Source organism: Poecilia reticulata, chromosome 23 (genome assembly GCF_904066995.2).
Source record: "Poecilia reticulata chromosome 23, P_reticulata-male-v2, whole genome shotgun sequence".
NCBI classification, from domain to species: domain Eukaryota; kingdom Metazoa; phylum Chordata; class Actinopteri; order Cyprinodontiformes; family Poeciliidae; genus Poecilia; species Poecilia reticulata.
Genome location: NC_088852.1, coordinates 8969557 through 8988236, shown reverse-complemented (window position 1 = coordinate 8988236; position 18680 = coordinate 8969557). Strand labels below are relative to the sequence as shown.

General features: G+C 38.8%; 1 protein-coding gene and 1 long non-coding RNA gene across 32 annotated transcripts in view; one reads left to right on the top strand and one right to left on the bottom strand.

The window, feature by feature from the left end:
• LOC103459269 (uncharacterized) overlaps positions 1–18680 on the bottom strand; it is a 175269-nt gene that overhangs the window by 25484 nt on the left and 131105 nt on the right. Inside the window, exon 6 of one of the 8 annotated variants that reach the window (XR_014086110.1) lies at positions 4933–5446. The exons of the other annotated variants lie outside the window; for them this stretch is intronic. This is a non-coding gene — a long non-coding RNA (uncharacterized LOC103459269). Of the gene's footprint in view, positions 1–4932; positions 5447–18680 lie in introns of those variants that run through there. 8 annotated transcript variants of the gene reach the window in all.
• The window catches only part of cacna1c (calcium channel, voltage-dependent, L type, alpha 1C subunit), a 177471-nt gene that overhangs the window by 29035 nt on the left and 129756 nt on the right, over positions 1–18680 (top strand). The gene's annotated exons all lie outside the window — the stretch shown is intronic.

The following is an 18680-nucleotide window of genomic DNA, read 5'->3' as shown; positions in this document are numbered from 1 at the left end:
TGTGGAATTTCAAGCTCGTAGACGTGGACATGGGGACTGACGACGTGATACAAGAAAGTTTAGAATTTTTCTACTTTTGTTGCTGTTGCTGCTGAGGCTTTTGCGTCTTGTGTGTTGGGTTCACAGAAATTTGTGCTTTTCACCGCCGTTCGGTGCTCCAGGGGTGTCAAACTTTTGGGCCATATCAATGTGAATGTTCTTAAAGGGCCGGTTGTGCCAGAATCTATTTATAGAACCCATTGAACTGTTAAAAACACATCAATAAATAGCTGTTGGTTTCTGCATTCAATAAGTGTTGCTTAAAATGAAAATAATATTAAACACCTTTTAAGTCCATCCTGGATTGTGTGATTATTTTTGTATTTTTTTGCAATCAGTCACTATCCTTATACCACTAAGAAAAAAGGCAGATCTGCATTAACGTGATAGGGGTACATTGAACATTGGCACAGGTCACAATAGTTCCCTCCTCCCTCGATGTTAGTCATTTGAAAAATAATTTAACCATTCAATATTTACTGAAAATTATGTCATAATGCAAAATGTTGCATATTTTGCTCTATTTTTCACAAAATTTGCCTTCTTGCTTCTTTAATCCTGCTATGCGTCTGTATTTGTTCTGATCCACTAAGCTGTTCTCATTCTGTGTCCCTAATGCATCAATAAATGTCAAACATGAAAGACAAAGAGGATAAAAATATCTGTTTGGACAACTTACGATGCTATTTCAGTGAATTCACATTTCACTTAAGCTTTGAAGTCACTTAAGAAGCCTTTTCTGTCATTTGCTATTTCTTTATCTACTCATGCGAAAACAACAGCTTTTTCTTTCAGTATCAGACAGCAGAAGGACAGAAGAGTTGAAACCCTAAGCAGTTCTATGTATTTCAGAGAGGAGGAGGAGAATCAAAGAAAATTGCAGTTTACATCGTCCCTATTTTGTCGCAAGTTCATTTCCTGTCTGGCGAGGTCACATCCTCTCTGCCAAGGTATGGGTGAACAGGTGCCACCCTCCCCCACCTTCTCGATCGCTTATATTCAAACTCACATCCACACACACTGACATTTTTTCTCACCTCACCCTTTTCGTTTCCAAAAATACCTTTAAAACCAATTAGTGGGATTAATTTCACTTATAGTAAGTTAATTATTTTGTGATGGATTGTGGAAAGGAAGAGGCCAGGAAGAAAGGGAGGAGAGCAAGAACCTGAGTAGAGTCCTCAGGGGAAAAGCTAAACTTAGTCTCTCTTTTTAGTATTTAGTCTCTCTGATGCTTGATCTTCATCAAAATACTCTGTCATTTTTGTGAGTCTGTTGTAGTGGTTTTTTTTTTTTCTTTTCGTCTTGGAGCTGGTTTTTTTTGTCTTTTAGATTTTCACTTAGATATTTTCACTTTTAGATATTGGGCTGAGAAAAGTTAGCCCACTCCTCACTTTCAGTTGTGAGATATTTGAAAGGTTTTTCTTGCATGGTCACTTTATTTAAAGACACCCCATACCATAGCATCACAATGAGATTAAGGTCCGTCTGGGCTTTGACTCTGCAAAGGACTTTCTACATCTGAATTCTCATTTAGTATTTGGTCGGTCCAGTTCTGCTTTTAATTTCTCACTGACAGTCTTACATTTTCCTCAAACACTTTATGATGGTAGAATTCACGGCAGTTGTATGGTAGTGAGGTAGTAACAATCTCCTAGTCTCCATGTGGTGCTAGTGTGACAGATACATCTGTGTGATTTCAGCCACTTTAATAGAAAAGAGAATGGGAATGCCTCACTTTGTTTCTCACCAGCAATTATTACATTTTAAATAAATGTTTAATAGATATTTTCTTTCCTGTCTTGGCAATTAAAAGTTTAAAAGAAATCAGCATAATATGTTGTGGAATGTTATTCCGTGCTTTGGTGTAAACATAGAAAAAATATCTCTGTTCATAACGGTTTTTAAAGGCTGGTAGTGGCAAGCATCAATTTGTTTCAGACCTAGTCGAGCGGCCATTTCCGAGATATTGAAATAGATTTTAAGCATCCATTTCTACAAATACGTTAGGCTGTAATAAGGTAGATTTTTTTTCTCCACAACTGTAAGTGACCCAGACTTACATTGGGGTATGGTCAGTCAGTATATGAGAAAAGAATGCTTTGTTTTAAAGGGATCACATGAATTATTAATCCAGATTAGTCTTGTAAAAGACAGGAAAAGCCTAACCAGGCACTGGGTCAGCAAATTAGGATTTGGCTATAGGACCTTCAGACGGGACACTGGTTTCTAAATGTAACATTGTTTTGTGTCTAGGCCTGTCGGGATAAACGATAAATCAATTAATCGGACGATAAATTAAACCTATCGACCTCATTTTAGTTATCGTCTTCATTGTCTCTTCCGGCCTGTTGATGACACTGAATGAAAAAGGCTCAGCTCCGGTGCTCTCCACTGACCCTCCCGACCTCATTTCCTTAGTCTAATGTCCAGCGCACATTACACGAGTTGTCGGCCCATTTTCAAACCCTGAGAGACCACACATTAGCCGACAGAAATCCCAGGTATAACGGTTCGATCGTGCTGTGTGGTGTCCAGCCACATGGGCACAAAATAATGGCTACAAGTCCAGTTAAATAATTTTAAAACCAGGCATTAATCAATGCTTTACTAGAATCTACCTATGATGCATGTGGCTAGAGTCAGCGTAAAGTCCTGACCGAATGAAAATCATTATAACCTATTTATGTCACGTTACCAAAGAACAGCTGAAAACTTACCGGGTTTATCAACTGCGGTAGCAATTTGGCTCCAACTCCTCTCCTTGTCATTTCTATATTCTTTGCACGAAATTTTGAATAAACATTAATGTTGTTTCCACATATCTCAAATGTCTGCGGGATTTTGTGTTGCGCAGTGTCAGCTTTTTGGGATTCCCCTCCGTAATTTCCCCTCAGAAAGCGAGGAGAAGAATCCGAGCTTTCTGATTGGCTACCTCTCACATTCAGTGTTAAAGCTCCCAGTCGGGGAAAAACCCTCATTTAGATCGGAGCGGCCACGACGATCTACCGTAACCCACCACACACTGCAGGATGATCGGTTAGATCGGCCAACGATCTAAGATTGTCATAAGGGGAAAATAGGGGCAAAAAAATGGTGTACTGTGATCTACTGCATTAGGTAGTCAGATGTGCCCGTCTTCTCTATTTAAATCTAGTGATTACTGAAGGCAAATACAGACTTCATAATCTGCACTCTTTTGGTTGAATGCAGTATTTATTTCCACTTTGGCTTTATGTTGTTTAGTTTTTATTCAAGTATGTTTTTTGTTAATGGAGACCGAGAATCCATTTTATTTTTGTTTTTAGTTGTTTTATTTAGTTTATCAGTTCCAGTGTTATGTGTTCTTTTGAAAATAAAGTGCATCTATCAGGAAGTCGCATGTATTCTTAGTCATTTCCATTAAATCAGTGTCAAAAGGTCTTGAAACAATATTATCGTTTATCACAAAAATTTTTTAGACAATCGTCCAGCAAAATTTGTTATTGTGACAGGCCTATTTGTGTCCTGACCATTTTCAGTTAAATGAAAAAATGACATAGCACCACAGTCTTGGTTTAAATAAATAAATAAATAGGTTTCTTGAGAAAGCTGAAGCTAACATCTCATCTGGGCCATGACCAAAGTATGGTTATACCATCTTTTATGTATGATAGAACTAAGGTCTGCCTTTGTTGACCCTTCCAGATCAGTATAAAATTGGCCATGTTGTCTTTTAAATATGTCAGGTGAAAGTAATGGCATGCATGGGGTTTTTGTAGTTAAAGTGCAGAGAACAGATAAACATGCATTTTTAGTTGAGGCTGGTTTCTTACTTCTCCCTCCTCTGAAGCGTCTTTTGAGCCACTTACAGTAGTTTTTCAGGATAGTAAGCTCTTTGATTGGCCCACTTTTGTTCTGTGAAAAGCCGGGAGGCAAGTTGGCCTGTGTGTGACGTGCATCCACTTCTTTACAGTGCTGCGGAGAGGCTGCTGACCAAGCTTATGCCTTGATGTGCTTAAGCCTCTCCACAAGGCAAGACAAAACAGATAAATGTTGCACACGCAAAGGTCAGACCTCCACCAATCTTTTCATGTACTTTGTCCACAAAGCAGATTAAATATTTTGTGCTGAATATCCAATTATCCCATGAAAAAGGCATATTGCCTCTCAGTCAGAGCAGTTGGATGCAGCATAAACAACCTACTGGGATTAGGTTTTCCAGTTCTTCACCCTTTTTCGGTTTTCCTAGAATGTATTTATGCCCCGCAGCCCCCCAACAACAGTCATGCTGGTAAAACTTCCCCTTCAAACTGCCACATGGCATTCAAGTATTCCTGATTATTTTAGCTGGAAGCACCAAATTCCACTAGAAAATAAGCTCAGTCATACCATTACTGCTCTACTTAAGAAGTACCTCTGGAAAACATTTCAAGCTGCGTGTGTGTGTGTGTGTGTGTGTGTTTTATCAGTTATTCCACTCCTTTGTTGAAACCAGTTTAGGAGCAATAGAGAGACACAAAGTAGGCTGTAACAAAGACCAGTTTACGGATAACACAGAGGCAGACCTTTACAGAAACTGACAAGATCATGTGTGAGATGGTGGAGCTGGTGTACTAAAAAGTAAATGTTTACAATACGTTTTGATGGTTTTGAAAGGAGGAATGTGTTGGACAAAGAGGTCTGTTCATAGCTTGGTATCCAATAGCACTATGACTCAGAAATACTGGCACTTGTTTCTGTGCGTACTGCGTGTGTGTTTTACACTCTACTTTTGCAGCCTAGCAGTACATGAGAGCTCACTTGTTTATCAAAAAAAAAGAAAATAAATCACATATCTGTAACATGTATCACAAATCTCAAAATGTCACTTCATACCAAGGGGATCTGCTCATTTTGAGTTGTGGTGTGTGACTGCGTAAGTTTGGAACTAGTGAATGTCTTACAGTAACATGCGCAGATCCTCAAACATAAACCACTAGTTACATGATACCAAAATTGAGCTTATTGGTCTACATCCAAAATGTTATATGTGGCAAGAAACTAACTGGTCCTTTTTTCTTTAATTATTAAAATGTAATCAATTTACCATGAAGTCCCTCGAGGTAAAGTCACTTTTTCAGAGGAGACAGAGTCAAGAAGTACACTTGTTTTCTGTATACAAAATAAATAAACATCAAATAAATGCGTTGTAGGAGTAAAAGAACAAAAAAAAGGCAAATTTTTGCCGTTTGATTTGATCCTAATTTTAGCACTACAGTCGGAATGATAGCTACAAACCTTTAGAAGTTCCAATAAATGGTTCAGATAGATAACTTTCACTTCGTGTCTGTGCAGACATATTGGATACCGAACGTGGGGCTTCTCAGCAGTTTCAGAGTTAAGTTCCAGCTCTAGAGGGCCTGCTTGACGTATTTTTGACTGGCACCTAAAATGATACAAGGGATAAATCTAGGTCAATGCTAAAAGAAAACCTGTTAGAGACTGCAATAAAACTGCTAAGATGGAATTGTTTAGATCAAAACATGTTAGAGTTGTCTTATCAGAGTCCCAGACTAAAACCCAGTTAAGAATCTGTTCTCGGAATTGGAAATGCCTCTTCACACCGATGCTGTCCGTTCGATCCGCCTGAACCTGAGCTGTTTCGCAAAAACTTTCATCTCTAGATGAGCAAAGGTGGTACAGACATATTCCAGAAGATGAGGAGCTGTAATTGGTAGCTTGGTAGTTTTGTCAAGTCTGATTAATGAGGGACAGGAATCCAAACACACACCACACTTTTCAAAACTTTACTCCTGAAAGATTTTTGATAACTGTGCATCAGTGACGTGCGGTGAGGTTCGCAGCTGGTGAGGCACCGACTTAATTATAATCGAATTTACAAATCTAGACCCTGCATGCTATTGTTTACATAAGGAAATTTCAAGCATGCGTAGAATGCTGGAGGGCAAAAAGACTATTCTTTAACATGTGATGCTTAGCCGCGCCGCCGCTGCAGAATACATCCGTTATCTCAATCAAACTTAGACATGTAAATATTATTATTTGTGCTTAACAGCAGAGGGAGCAACCGTTAAAGTACAACTCAAAACCACGTCTTTCTCGCTCTCTGTATCAGCGCAGCTACTGTATGGCTAGATCCCCGTTATTGTCTCTTATTCTGCAGTTGTGGAGTCACAATGTCTGGGTTCATGAGCGCCCCCAGCGATAAGGCACGAGAACTGCCTGCCTCACCTCGAATCTGTTCTCTGCCGTTTCTGATCGCTCCTTAGCACACGAAACACGTTACACACACAGTTGGTGACAATAAAAACACAGTACATTAAATACATAAGCTAAATTATGGAAAATCTGTTCATACATTAAATGTTTTTAACCATTTTATTGGCGACGTACAGACAGGAGGAGCATGCTCTCATAGAGTGGCAACCGGTGCAGTTAGCGAGAGGTTGCGCAATCCCAGGTGAAGCTCAGCTCGCTGCTGCCTCACCGGCTTCGCTTCCAAGCATTTGAATGGGAAAATGCGAAAATTCAGCGATTTTGAAGAAAAATAACATCACATTTGGTTAAATGAAATGAAAAATAGGTATTTTATAGTACCATCCACAGGGTGAAATATCTTTAGAAATTATTTTATTATATATTTCCATGATGATCACCTGCCTCCCCTGACCGCACATCACTGCTGTGCATCCTTTGTCATCCACTTCACACTTTTTTTCTATTAGCTGTAGAACAATTGTGATTGCATCGGGTATTTTGAGGCAATGCCTTTGCCATGCTTGCATAACTTTCCTCAGATATCTCAACGAGGACAAAAATAAGAACAGCTCTTTTCCTTCAGCCCATATTCATAAAAGCTGTGTTTGTTTACGTGTTGCATGAGGTGAAAATATGAAAACATATCCTTGAGAGAAGGTTGTTACCATGTGAATTTTGAATACACACACACGCACACACACAAACACAAACCCATGCTGCATGATCTCTACCAAACAAGCTGCACACACAGAGGGAGTGGTCAGTCTGGCATCACAGCTAAAACTGTGTGAAGACCGAGAAAAAAAAAAGTGACATAAAAAAAGAAGGGAAAGAGTGAAAAAGAACAAGAAATCGGGAAAGTTGGAAGTGCAGTGAAAGGAGAGAGATGATGTTACTGGAGCGCTTCAGGATGACTCATCCATAAGCTAGTGATGCCTCACAGAAAAGCACATACTCACAACAAGTACACACTAAAACACACAAAGTCGTGTATCCTCAGACACACACATATCCACCGCGCGCAAATATTTAGTCACACGCCTGATCACATATCCAAACGCGCGTTTCGTATGCACACCAGTACAGCAGTGATCCATTAGCCTGATACTGATTCAGAGAGACATGCATGTTGGTTCAGCAGCTTGTTTCTAATGAGCCAAAATGGCCGCTACCGAAGTGGAGTTTCCAGGGCAGAGCAGGGAACGGCCCTTGGGGCAGAGAAACTGGGCGAGAGGAAAGGATCAGAGGGGCTGGATTTAAATGGAGCTCATTAGCTCATGGTAGCCGTGAGAGGTCCCTGCACACAAAGGAGAAACACACACACACACACACATGCACACAAAAGCAAACACATATGGATTAGTGCACTAAAGTTTTTTTTTACAAAAGAATTACAAAAGGAAGAATAGGGAGAATAGAAGGGTAAAAGAGGGTGAGGAAAAAAATCTAATTTATGGCTAAAGAGAACGACTGGCAAAGGTAGTGACTCCTGCAGATGGTGAAGAGACTCACTTGTGTTTGTGATTTTTTTTTACTTTACCCCCCTCCCCAGCCTTCCCTGCTTGTCCACCCACTCAACATATGTCTTCCTCTGCTCTCCTTCCTCCACTCCTCTCCCCCGTTCCTAATCCCTGTTTAATCTATGAATTTTGTCAGTTTTTTTTACTATTGACAGAGCGAGAAGTGGGTGGCACACATGCTTTTTGTGTCCCGTCACAAACAGAAGTGAAGTCTTTTGTGCTTCACTTCAGCTTTGTGGTGTATTTATATCCATAAACTGTCTCATACACACACTGTGCCATTTTTCACTTGGTAGCCAAACTCTCATCAAAGGGCCGTTTGATTTCTTCTATTGCAGCTCTGGCCCCACATATCCCAGTAGACTCGGGGTATTATAGAGCACGGAGAGGCTGTGCTATAAGCCCAGCCTCTACTGTGATCCAAAATTATAAATCTGTACTAAAATAATAATAATAATAATAAAAAAAAAACTAAAACTCACTGGCTGCTTGGTATTTGTCTCATACAATTTGCAATCAGCTTAGATTTGTTTATTAAATTGTTCTTTTGATGTGAAATCAAATCCATTTTTTAAAGTGCCTTTCAAAAGTATTGACACCCCCTAAAATGCGTTGTATTTTGTCATATTAGCTCTACAAGGTGCCGTGTATTAAATTGGGAATTTTTGCTTCGTCAACTACAAAGCAGCAAAATCGCAAAGTGGAAAGAAAAAGAACGCTCTGACCAGCTCTCATGTTGCTGCTAAATACAAGAAACCCCAGAGCATGATGGTTTCTCCACCATGTGGAACAGAAGGTGTGTTCAGGGCATGCGTAGTTTTTCCCAGACGTGGGATCTGGAGTTCCCTATTGCTCTCATTTCATCAGACCACCTTCTTTCGCTGGCTTTTGTCAGACTGTCTTGGCAGGTAAACACGAATAGACTGATTTTTAAAGATTTAAACAACTTCTCTTTCCCTGCCTCCACTCTACGGTTTGGAGAATTTGCAGGATAAACAGCTAATGGCTCGTCTTGGATGTCTCAAACAGACGATAAGCAGCTGCCTCACACTAACACATTTTTTTTAGCAATCAAGTTGATCAGTCCAAGTTGGCAAAGCTATCTTGAAACAAAAAGAGCTAATCAGACAGTAGGTGTGGCAATGTTCATTTTAAGAAGTATGTTGAGTGTGTATAATATTACTATTAGAGTTGGCTGTCCCAAAACTGGAATGGAGCAAATATCAATGAATTACAGTGTAACAAAAAGTCTTGAAAATATTGCTTAAATTATTTAAATTCCACACTGGATGCTCTTCAGGACTTTTTTGTCCCCATAATTAATGAAAATTGTTTAATTATATGAATAAAATCAGATCTATTGCTGTCTGCTGGCTTCATGCACTAACTTTGTACTTAGTTCAGAAACGTCTCTCTACAGGCTGTGATTAGCAAGCACAGAAAACATAGTTAAGCTAACATTAATCTTTTTTTTATTATTATTCGCTTTGATTCTTTATTATTTGTGTAAGTTCAAATGCTGAAATGTTTGATGCTGCCTTTCTAGTTTTCAGGCGACATGGTTTTTTTTAAACTCAAATTTATTTCTCTGTGACCAGTCTGTGCAAGCAGATGGAATTAAATACAATTTGTCTGTCAAGTTAGATGTGAGGATTATGAGAATCTAGTAAACACTGCATGTAAACATTATCTGACAAAAATATTTATTACATATAAACAGCAAATTTGTGTTCTCCATATGTGCGTGTGGGAAAATAAATGGCCACACAATTATGGCAGCTCAGGCATCCCATACAAATGTCAATATTATAGTTCCGTCAACCTTCTCATTTTCAGGCTTGTGACTACATACATACATTATTCATACAGGGTTTTTTTTTTGCTCCAACTTTCTCTGAGTTTTTAATATCATGAGATGTAGAAGAAAAGCAGGTAAACAACAAAGTAAATCCCTGCAACAAGAGGAGAAAATATTGGCATTTGGCCGGTTGGTGTCACAGCAGACTGGATCATACAGAAGAATTATTTGCAGGAAATTTGCTTATTTCCTCAAATTTTTGGAAAGCATATTGGAAAGAGAATGTAGTTCGGGAAGCTGAAATACCTCGGCACACAGGGTATTGGCTGGTGTTTGCAAAGCCAGCTAATCCAGGAGCAGCAATTATTGTTCTTGGCACTGATTGGCTGCAACCCAAAGCCAGAGACAAAGAGAACTGTGGATGTTAGCTTTTGCAGTAGTGCCAAAAGGTTTTGAACTCTGTATATTATTGCGTATGAAGGTATATTTGGCATATAGGCAGTTCTAGGTATTCAAAGGGGGCATTTAAAGTTATTATGCATTTAATATCAAACACTCAGAGGTGTTTGAGTTGTATTTTCTATTTAAAACTACAGCTAGAAAGCTATGAGTTGTTAAACTGACAACTGCTGGGTTTACCTGAGCAGGCAGACTAATTAATGAACCCAGTAACACCAGCTTGTCGTACTCCCAGTGTCGCGCTGAATTGAGCAGAACAACAAAAACGTCTCGTATTCAGAGCAATAAGCACCGAGAAGGTTGTTATTTATACTTGCTCGTCAATAAACTACAAAATAAATGAGATCGATAACATTATTATTACAGTAACAAAAGCTAAGCTTTCTAGAAACGTAATTTGCTGCTTCTCAAATTTAAATGAAACCAATTAGATCATGATTTGCTTAAATGTTTCTACAATTACCGCAACACTGTGATCTTTTTACCCGAGATTCTGTATAGACTGTGTAAAGTCTTACACTAACCATTGCCTCTGAAGTTAACGGCCTTTTCCATAACTCTAAATACCCTAATGAAAAGAAATATATTGTCACATTCAGTAACTTGAAGCCATTTGATCCATTTCATTTTAGCTATAACCGCTTTGATTAGGAACATGGTGTGCTGCTACAGCTATTCCCAGGGCCTCACTTCTCCTGTGCAGGATGGGCAGAGCCTGAGTCATAAACTTAACACTCCCTCCGAGACCATGCCAAGCCAGACTCTCCAAGCTAAACTATGAACACACATTCATTAGAGCTTTATAGCTTTGTAGGCACGTTGGTTAATTACAGGCATGCACACAGATTCCCCCCCCCCCTTTTTCTTGTTTTTAAGGTTCTGAGCAAGGCTACACTCATCCGCAAAGACGTTACTACGACTAGGCTTTGCTCGATGACTCACCCCGGTGTGTTGCTCCACCTCAGACTACAGCTTCCCCATTTGGATCCACAGAAACACCATTGTAAAGTGTAAAGCTTGCGAGGGCACTTATTGACTCCACAGTAAAATATCCTCACCTTGACGGCCTTGTAGCACGAGAAAGATGGCTTAATTAATGGAATTTTTACGGTAATGTCTTTTATAGGTCACGGCCATTCGTATTTGCAGCTGATAAGTAATAAAGAAGGTTTTTATGGCATTTTCTTCGCAATAGCCAATTATCAACCCCTTTGATTTGCAGAATATCTCTGAATTTGTCACAAAACAGCCAGGACTGTGGACATTTATTTATTTATTTTTTTGTCAATTCATACACGAGCAAAAGCATGCCAAATTATTGCTATTCAAACTGGAGCGTGAAACATCCGCCAGAGTGTAGCACAAGAACTTTTTGGTAATATTTATTTTCCGGAGATTTTCTTCAAAGGGCTGCCCGAATTCGCGGTCTTTAACCCGTGACAGTCTAAATGGCGTCAAACTGTAAGAAATCACCATGTGTGACCTGATCAGATGATCAGATCTCTTGTGAAATGGCGTTATTGCCCGGATTGACAAGGCCTTCAAAGATGTGAACTGTTCCGATATTATGAAAGCTGGTTCTGCCAAATAAAGTTCCAGGTATTTGTTTAAAACGACTCTTGAACTGCAGCTTTTAAGGTAATTTATGTTTTACTTTGTCTGTTAAAGGGATGTGCAATCAATTGGCTTTTTATTTTATTCGATATTTCTTATTACAAAATTCTCAAAAACGACCACAGACAAAAATGAAGTGGAGTGGCTTATTGGTGCATGTGGGGGGGAGAAAGGCTGACCCATGCGGTCTGTTCCAACCAAAGAGCTACTGTAGCTTAAATTACTAAAGACGTTTATGCCAGTTCTGACAGAAAGGTGGCAGAACCTGCAGTGCGTTGCAGTTTGATGCATACAAGCCTGCTTTAAGAGCAGACCGACTCAAAAACCTAAACCACTCTGATCTATAGGACTCAATGACAAAGGTGCTGAAAGTAGCTGAGTCTAGCTTACGGCTTCAAGAACAATCATGTTATAAATGTGTTGCAGGTATGTTGTCAAAAAAGACCGTTGATAGTGAAACCAAATTACTCCCAGCTTGTCCGGGAGTAACATGCTTGTGATGTGTTTCACAAGCATGGAGCCAGATCGACTACTGAGTAGACATCAATAGTATTAACTTGAAATTATTGTTTCTTTTGTATTGTTTACACTTGGATAGCCAAAAACTGAGAACTAATTCAAAAGGCATATGCAAGATTTGTTTGTATGGATGATGTTTGTGTTCACGTTACCCACATTTCCGACAGTTCTCTGTTTAACGTTGAAGCAGCTAAAGACACTCCTTCCTGCATACATAAGTCAGAGTATTCTAGCTGCTGGAGTAAATACAGGCCTGCCTTTCTCACGGAAAAGGGAGACTGATAGTCAATCGCTGACTACAGTGATTTTCCTCGTCTCCAAAATTAACACGTCAATTTTTATTTGTATTTTTTTTTTTTCAAATTTCCGTAGTTTTGGCTTCCCTTAAACATCTTGTTAAATCTGAAGCATCTGGTTGAAGCACACTTTTCTTTGCAGCTGCATGCCTCTTGAAAGAGTGAGAGCAGTGAGTCCTGCCGGCAGGCTTGGCAAAGACGTGAAGCCAGAAAAGGAGGGGGCGGGGGAATCGCTGAAAGTGGAGGTTGGATGTTTGTGCTGATATAAAAGACAGTGCATTTTTCTTGTTTTGTTTGACACAAAGAAAATTGCAAGTTGACCATTTGACAGGTTTGGAAATAGGGGTACGATCAGGGATAGATTGTACATATGGTACATAAGTCTCGGAAATGGCGGGAATGTTCACTGTGTTGTATGAAAACATGTCATGTCCATAAACTGCTACGGATGTATTTTAGATGGTTATTTATAGAACATGTTACTTTCAAACGATCTGTTCTATGCAAGACTTTTAGTTTTGCTCTTGGATAGCTTTAAGAAAACACATTGTTCCTTCAAATCTTCCACTGTCAAGTACAAAGAAAAATGTGGGAAAAGGTTTCAATTTCAATTCAGCTTTGGTTACATCTGTATAACTTCAGACTGAAAAATCCAACCATTAGTTTGAGTAAATTCAAATAAATTTTCAATATTGAAAGAGAAGTAGTAGTTTAACTCAAAAGTACACTGAAATTTGTGTTTGATTTATTTTAAAGTAATCAGAGTGTGTGGGAACAATGTTTCTCTTGGTTACAAAAATAATATGAAACACTGGAACATTCATCTTGCAAAATAGGAAAGACAAGAGAACATGTTATGTAACTAAGCAGATGAGTTTTGATCTTCATATCAAAACTCGTTGTGCGTGCTATAACTTTCATGTAGAACGCATTGTCTTAATGACTTGTCTTTTGCTGTTTTTCATCCTTTATTTATACTATTTTGATGCAGAAGTACATGCTCCAAAAGATCCAGATTTACCTACTTATCCTGCCCTAAAGAACACATTTTAAGCACTTGTTTAGTCTGTAAGAAACTTTCACATGGGCACAGAAAGAAATTTAAAAAGAAAATCAAAGTAAAATGTAATTTGGACATAGATGACAGAGCACAACTTCATAACTGTTATGAGGTGCTTAGACAACATCAGTAAAACCCGGAACAGACAAGGACTAAGATAAACATCAGTGATATGAGGATGAGCCATACATTGATTAGCAGCTTAATGGAAAAGCAACAGAGAACTAAATCAATGTATGAGTGAGTAACTGAGAATGTTAATGACTGGTAAAACTATGTTCACAGTACAAGTTGTTTAATATACTGCAAAGGAGGACTAATTAAAATTCAAACAGTCACGTCACGTAGCAGTGTAAAAAACAGAAACTGGACCAAACAATGTGCTCATAAAAAGAAAAGTAAAAGACTAAAGAAACAAATTAAAAACTAGCCATGCATTTTTCATTTCATTCAAACTCAGTTTCTTCTTCTAGCAGACTCGATGATGCTTAATGAACTTTTAAAATACAATGTGCACAACTCTACTAAAAGAGTGTCCTGTTGTCAGAGTATTTCAACCAAAGAATGTAAGTGGCTGCAAGAAGTCGAAGGCCTTTCCTAAGCAGCCATTACCATTGGAGTGAATGCATGCATGTGTGTGCATGTGTGTGTGTGTGTGTGTATTTACAAGACGAATGAACTAAGCAACTGAGCGGGCAAAGGATAATTTGGTTGGCTGCCAAACAGGCAGTGTTAGGAACCGATGTATGCATCCATCAGTCGCTGAAATCTGTGGATCATTTTCAGAGCCAGACTACCGGAATGATTAAAATATGAGAAAGTCAACTTTGTGTTATTCCCCCCCATATTCTTGCATTTGCTTGCTGGCTTTAATGTTGATTATTGTAAAGAGGTTTATGCTGCACACTTAAAAATAAACACAGACACAAAGTGCTTCACACATAATGAACATCATTAGATGAAATACGCCGCGTGCTGAATGTGGACAAGACATTTGCGTTCCTCTTGATTGTGGATCGAATGAAGCAGGCCGAGAAACTCCTGCAAACACATCTGGTGATTCTGTCCAGAGCTCAATCTTTGTCTCATCTGTTGTTTGTAACTACGCCTCCCCCAAAAGAGGAGCAAGCAGTTCAAAGGTATCAATAAAACCCCACGACAATTCAGTCGCAGCCATGTAAAACATCCGATCGGCACCGTAAATAACAGTCGGACATGGACGCCCAGCAGAAGAGAGAGAAAACGATAAGTTGCAGCCAAATTAAAGAAAAACAAATGGAGCTTTGAAGTCATCACAGCATGCCAGCCCATCTAAATATATTTACATCAGAAAAATAAATAAATAAAAAATCTGAGCCCACACATCAATTTGGAGTGTCAAATTCTGCTCAAGGCAGAAAGGAGAGAAGGTGCCATTTGAATTTTATCAGTCAAAGCAAACTGGATAAAAGTGTCTGCTGAATGTTTAATGTGTACATTAACAAGAGAGCCATGAGCATTAGATGTGAAAAGTAGCAACGTATAGAGAGACTCTGGCAGGCAGACATCTCTATCTGGGTTACTCTAGCCTCACATCCCCTCCACTGCAGATGAATATTAATAAGCAGTTATTAATATCTGCTGCCTGCTCTGCGTGCATGACTATGTGTATATGTGAAGTCTAGATGTATCCTGGTCCTTTCCTCTTGTTTCCTCTTCCCCGTGCTAACTACCACTTCCTCGTTTTCTGTTCAGTCTGTTCCTTTTACATCTTTCACCTCTTGCGGGGATCTTATCGGCATTGCACTTATATTGTCGTAAATCAAGGAAGATTAACCCAATTTACCAATTTCTTTTTGTCAGTTATTACAATAAGGTTTTCAAAGAAGAGCAGACATCATCTCTGACATTATCACATATGTACATCCGTCAGGCTGCAATTGACTGAGTTTCGGAGTTTTGCTTGTTGTATTTGTTTTAAACGTCACGCGCGAGACCGACACGTTTTCCCATGCAATCCAGGAATGAAATTTAGAACAGCAGAAGTAGGAATGTTTTAATCTGCAGGGGACTCATAGGAAGATGCTCATTTTACTTAAGCATAGAAACTTTTATCTGTCTCAAATTATGTCAATTAACCTCATGTCTGTCAAACTTTACAGAAAGTAATCAGATCCATATCTTACCTTTTTTTTTCCAGAATAAGGATGTTAGCATTTAATTGGAAATTGACTATGAATTATTACACATAGAATCAAAAACTAAGCTGTTAGTATTCACAATTTTAGCTTAACCCCTTAACTGCCATGAGAACACCGCTGACTTGCCGCTGACTTGCTTTAAGGGTGACAGTCAGAAAAGCTTAGCCAAAATAAAGCAACTAATGTATCTGCTACTTATAGAAACCCAAATGAATATTCACAGAATCATCAGCTGATCAAAAGTCTAACATGATCGAAACTCTAATCTGTGCCTCTCTTTAAAAAGTAATCACTAATGTTTCACACAAAATTTGGCCTCCTTTTACCTGACTTAGGTTGATAAAAAAAGGTTGGAAGAGAAAAAAAAAAGAAAAATGAATCCATCGGTTTGGTCACCACAGTGAACTGGTAGCGTGACTTTTTATTTTGGGCTAAAACCAACCTGTTAAGTCGCCTCTCTCTCTCTGGGAGAGAGAGCAGCAGGTGGAGTTTCCACACCCATCTTGCCCCACGGTGACAGAAAATATCTCCACCACTGAGCTATTTTTTGGCCAGAAAGGTTATCCTCAGACTGACCGGCTGTCTCTCTCCTGGGCCTGGGCCTCCTAATTGGGTTCTCGATTGCAGTTTGGAACTGAATTGACAACAGTACAAGAAGCAATCTCGACAAATCAGTTGAGTTTTTGTCTCCAACAGGTGTATGAAAGAAAAACAAAACAAAAAGCTTGGATGGGGGGGAAAAGAATTCAATCAAATCGTAAAACACGGTGATCGGTCTTCTGTCTGATTGTGGTTTGGTTTCTTCTTGAGTTGAGTTTTGTTGTGAAATCATCAGGCACTGACCACCCTTCCACAGGATTTTAGGAGCACTCATGGCCAATAAAGCTGCAGTAGGGAGTTCTGAGAAAACTGTGAACCGACTGAAACGTTGAACAAGTGGGAATTCGATAAATTGTTAGTTTTTCTGTAACTCCAGGTTGTTTCTCTACCATTAGCACAGCTGCAGCACACCAGCAATCTTCAGCTTGAACAAGATTGCATGCTGTGCAGAGGAAGGGTGTGAGTGGCGAGTATACGAGAGTGATTGACACTGCTAAGACATTCCTCCTGGTGCTGATTGGTTGTTTCTGACAGATAGAGGTGTATTCCTGGAAATAGCATGTAGGACCAATGGAAGGAGTCAAATTTACGAGCCATTGCTTATATGTGCTTATATTATATGTTTAAAAAATAATTTGAACTAGTCATTTTGATTCAGTTTAGCTTCTGTTGACTGATAACTATCATCCTACTTGGAAAAAAAAATGATGCTCAAAGTCATAATATAGCCTAAAAATGCTATAATTTTATGCATTAAATATATTTTAAAGATATATAAATAAATATTGTTGCTTTGCCTTAAATATCTCATTAATAAAAATAAGTCTTCTCACTTTACTAAGTCATGAAAAATAAAGGCTTTTCTGGGTCTTCCTCAGACATCTGAGGTTTCCCACTGAGAGACTTTTTTGACTTTCACTACTTAAATATTAAACAGCCTACTGAGTCTTATCTTTAGCTTGAACTTGGCTTTCTGGGGAATTTCTTTGACACGTATAATGTTTTTCACTTGAACAAGGGTAAATGGCAAGTCACGGTTTCCGTGGGCGCTGCTATGAAAAGCAAATATGACTGAGAGGGGTTTTAATGAACATTTGCATATATTAATAACTTTATTGGAAAGCATGTCCTGCGATGTTATTGTTCATTTTTAAGAGGAAAAAGAATGAAATTGACCTCTGTTGCCTCCAGAAAATGGACAAGGTTAAAGCTTGAAAATGTTGCATTTACCTAATATGAATTATGGATACAGAAGTAAACTTTTTCTGGCAGTTGTGTGAAATTGAAACAGCATATTTTTACTCCACTATGCTAAACAAGAAACACATAAAGATCTTTAACAAGGGTGCCAATACTTGAATAGGGTTGGTTTAATATAAAAGAGGGCATTATTGTTCATTCCTGTCTTTTCCCAAGACTCCTGTAGCTTTTCTAACAGAATTCAGGAATGAAAATTATGTCACCCTAGTAACGATCTTTTCCCCCTAGAACACCGTCTTAAGAAGCCTTTTAAATCCATAAAGTTTTGTTTTTTAGACCCTGTTTATCAAAAACATGCAATTCACAGACTCGGTGCTTCAAATCCAGCACTGACAGTTTGAGGACTGCAGCAATAAACTAAAAATGTTCCCATACTATGAATGATGTGAGGTTGAATGTGGAGTATGAGTGCATATATCATGTGCATATTTCCTTGTTTTTTTTTAGAAACATTTACATCAGTATGTGGAGAGAGTCCATGCTCAAAAAATACTGAGCAGTGTTAAATTTAGGATTTTCAGATTTTCTACCCGGGCACAGGTGTCAGACTTGTTTTCATTGTGTGTCACATCAAGATCGTGAATGCCTTCATAGGGCAACATGAACATACTTTGATTTGATTGATAAAGTATTGCACACAACTGTTTAAGAAGTATAAATAAGTTCACTATAGGTATGTGCACTGTACCACTGACTGTAAGCCCGAGTCCAACTTTATCTTAAACATTATGTCGAAAACCTACCATAAACCCACTGGTTTCTATTTTTTTTTTAGGGTGACTGAGTAAGGACTCAGTCTGGTGATTCAGAATACTGAGGACCAAGCTTGGTGTTTTCAACTCTACAAACGGCTGATAGAAAGTATGGAGAGAATAATTTCCAGAAATTTGAAACCCCCCCCCAAAAAAACAACCGATAGGGAACTGATGAGAAAAAGAGAGAAAGCAGCAAAGCTGAACACTGAGAAACAAGGAGGGGTAGATTGATGGAAAAGGGTGGGAGTACTGAAAATGAACTGGTTTGCTGCTAGAGGGTCAATGGAGGGAGCGACAGCTGTATGGATTGGGGGAGAAAAAAAAAGAGGGTGACGAAAGG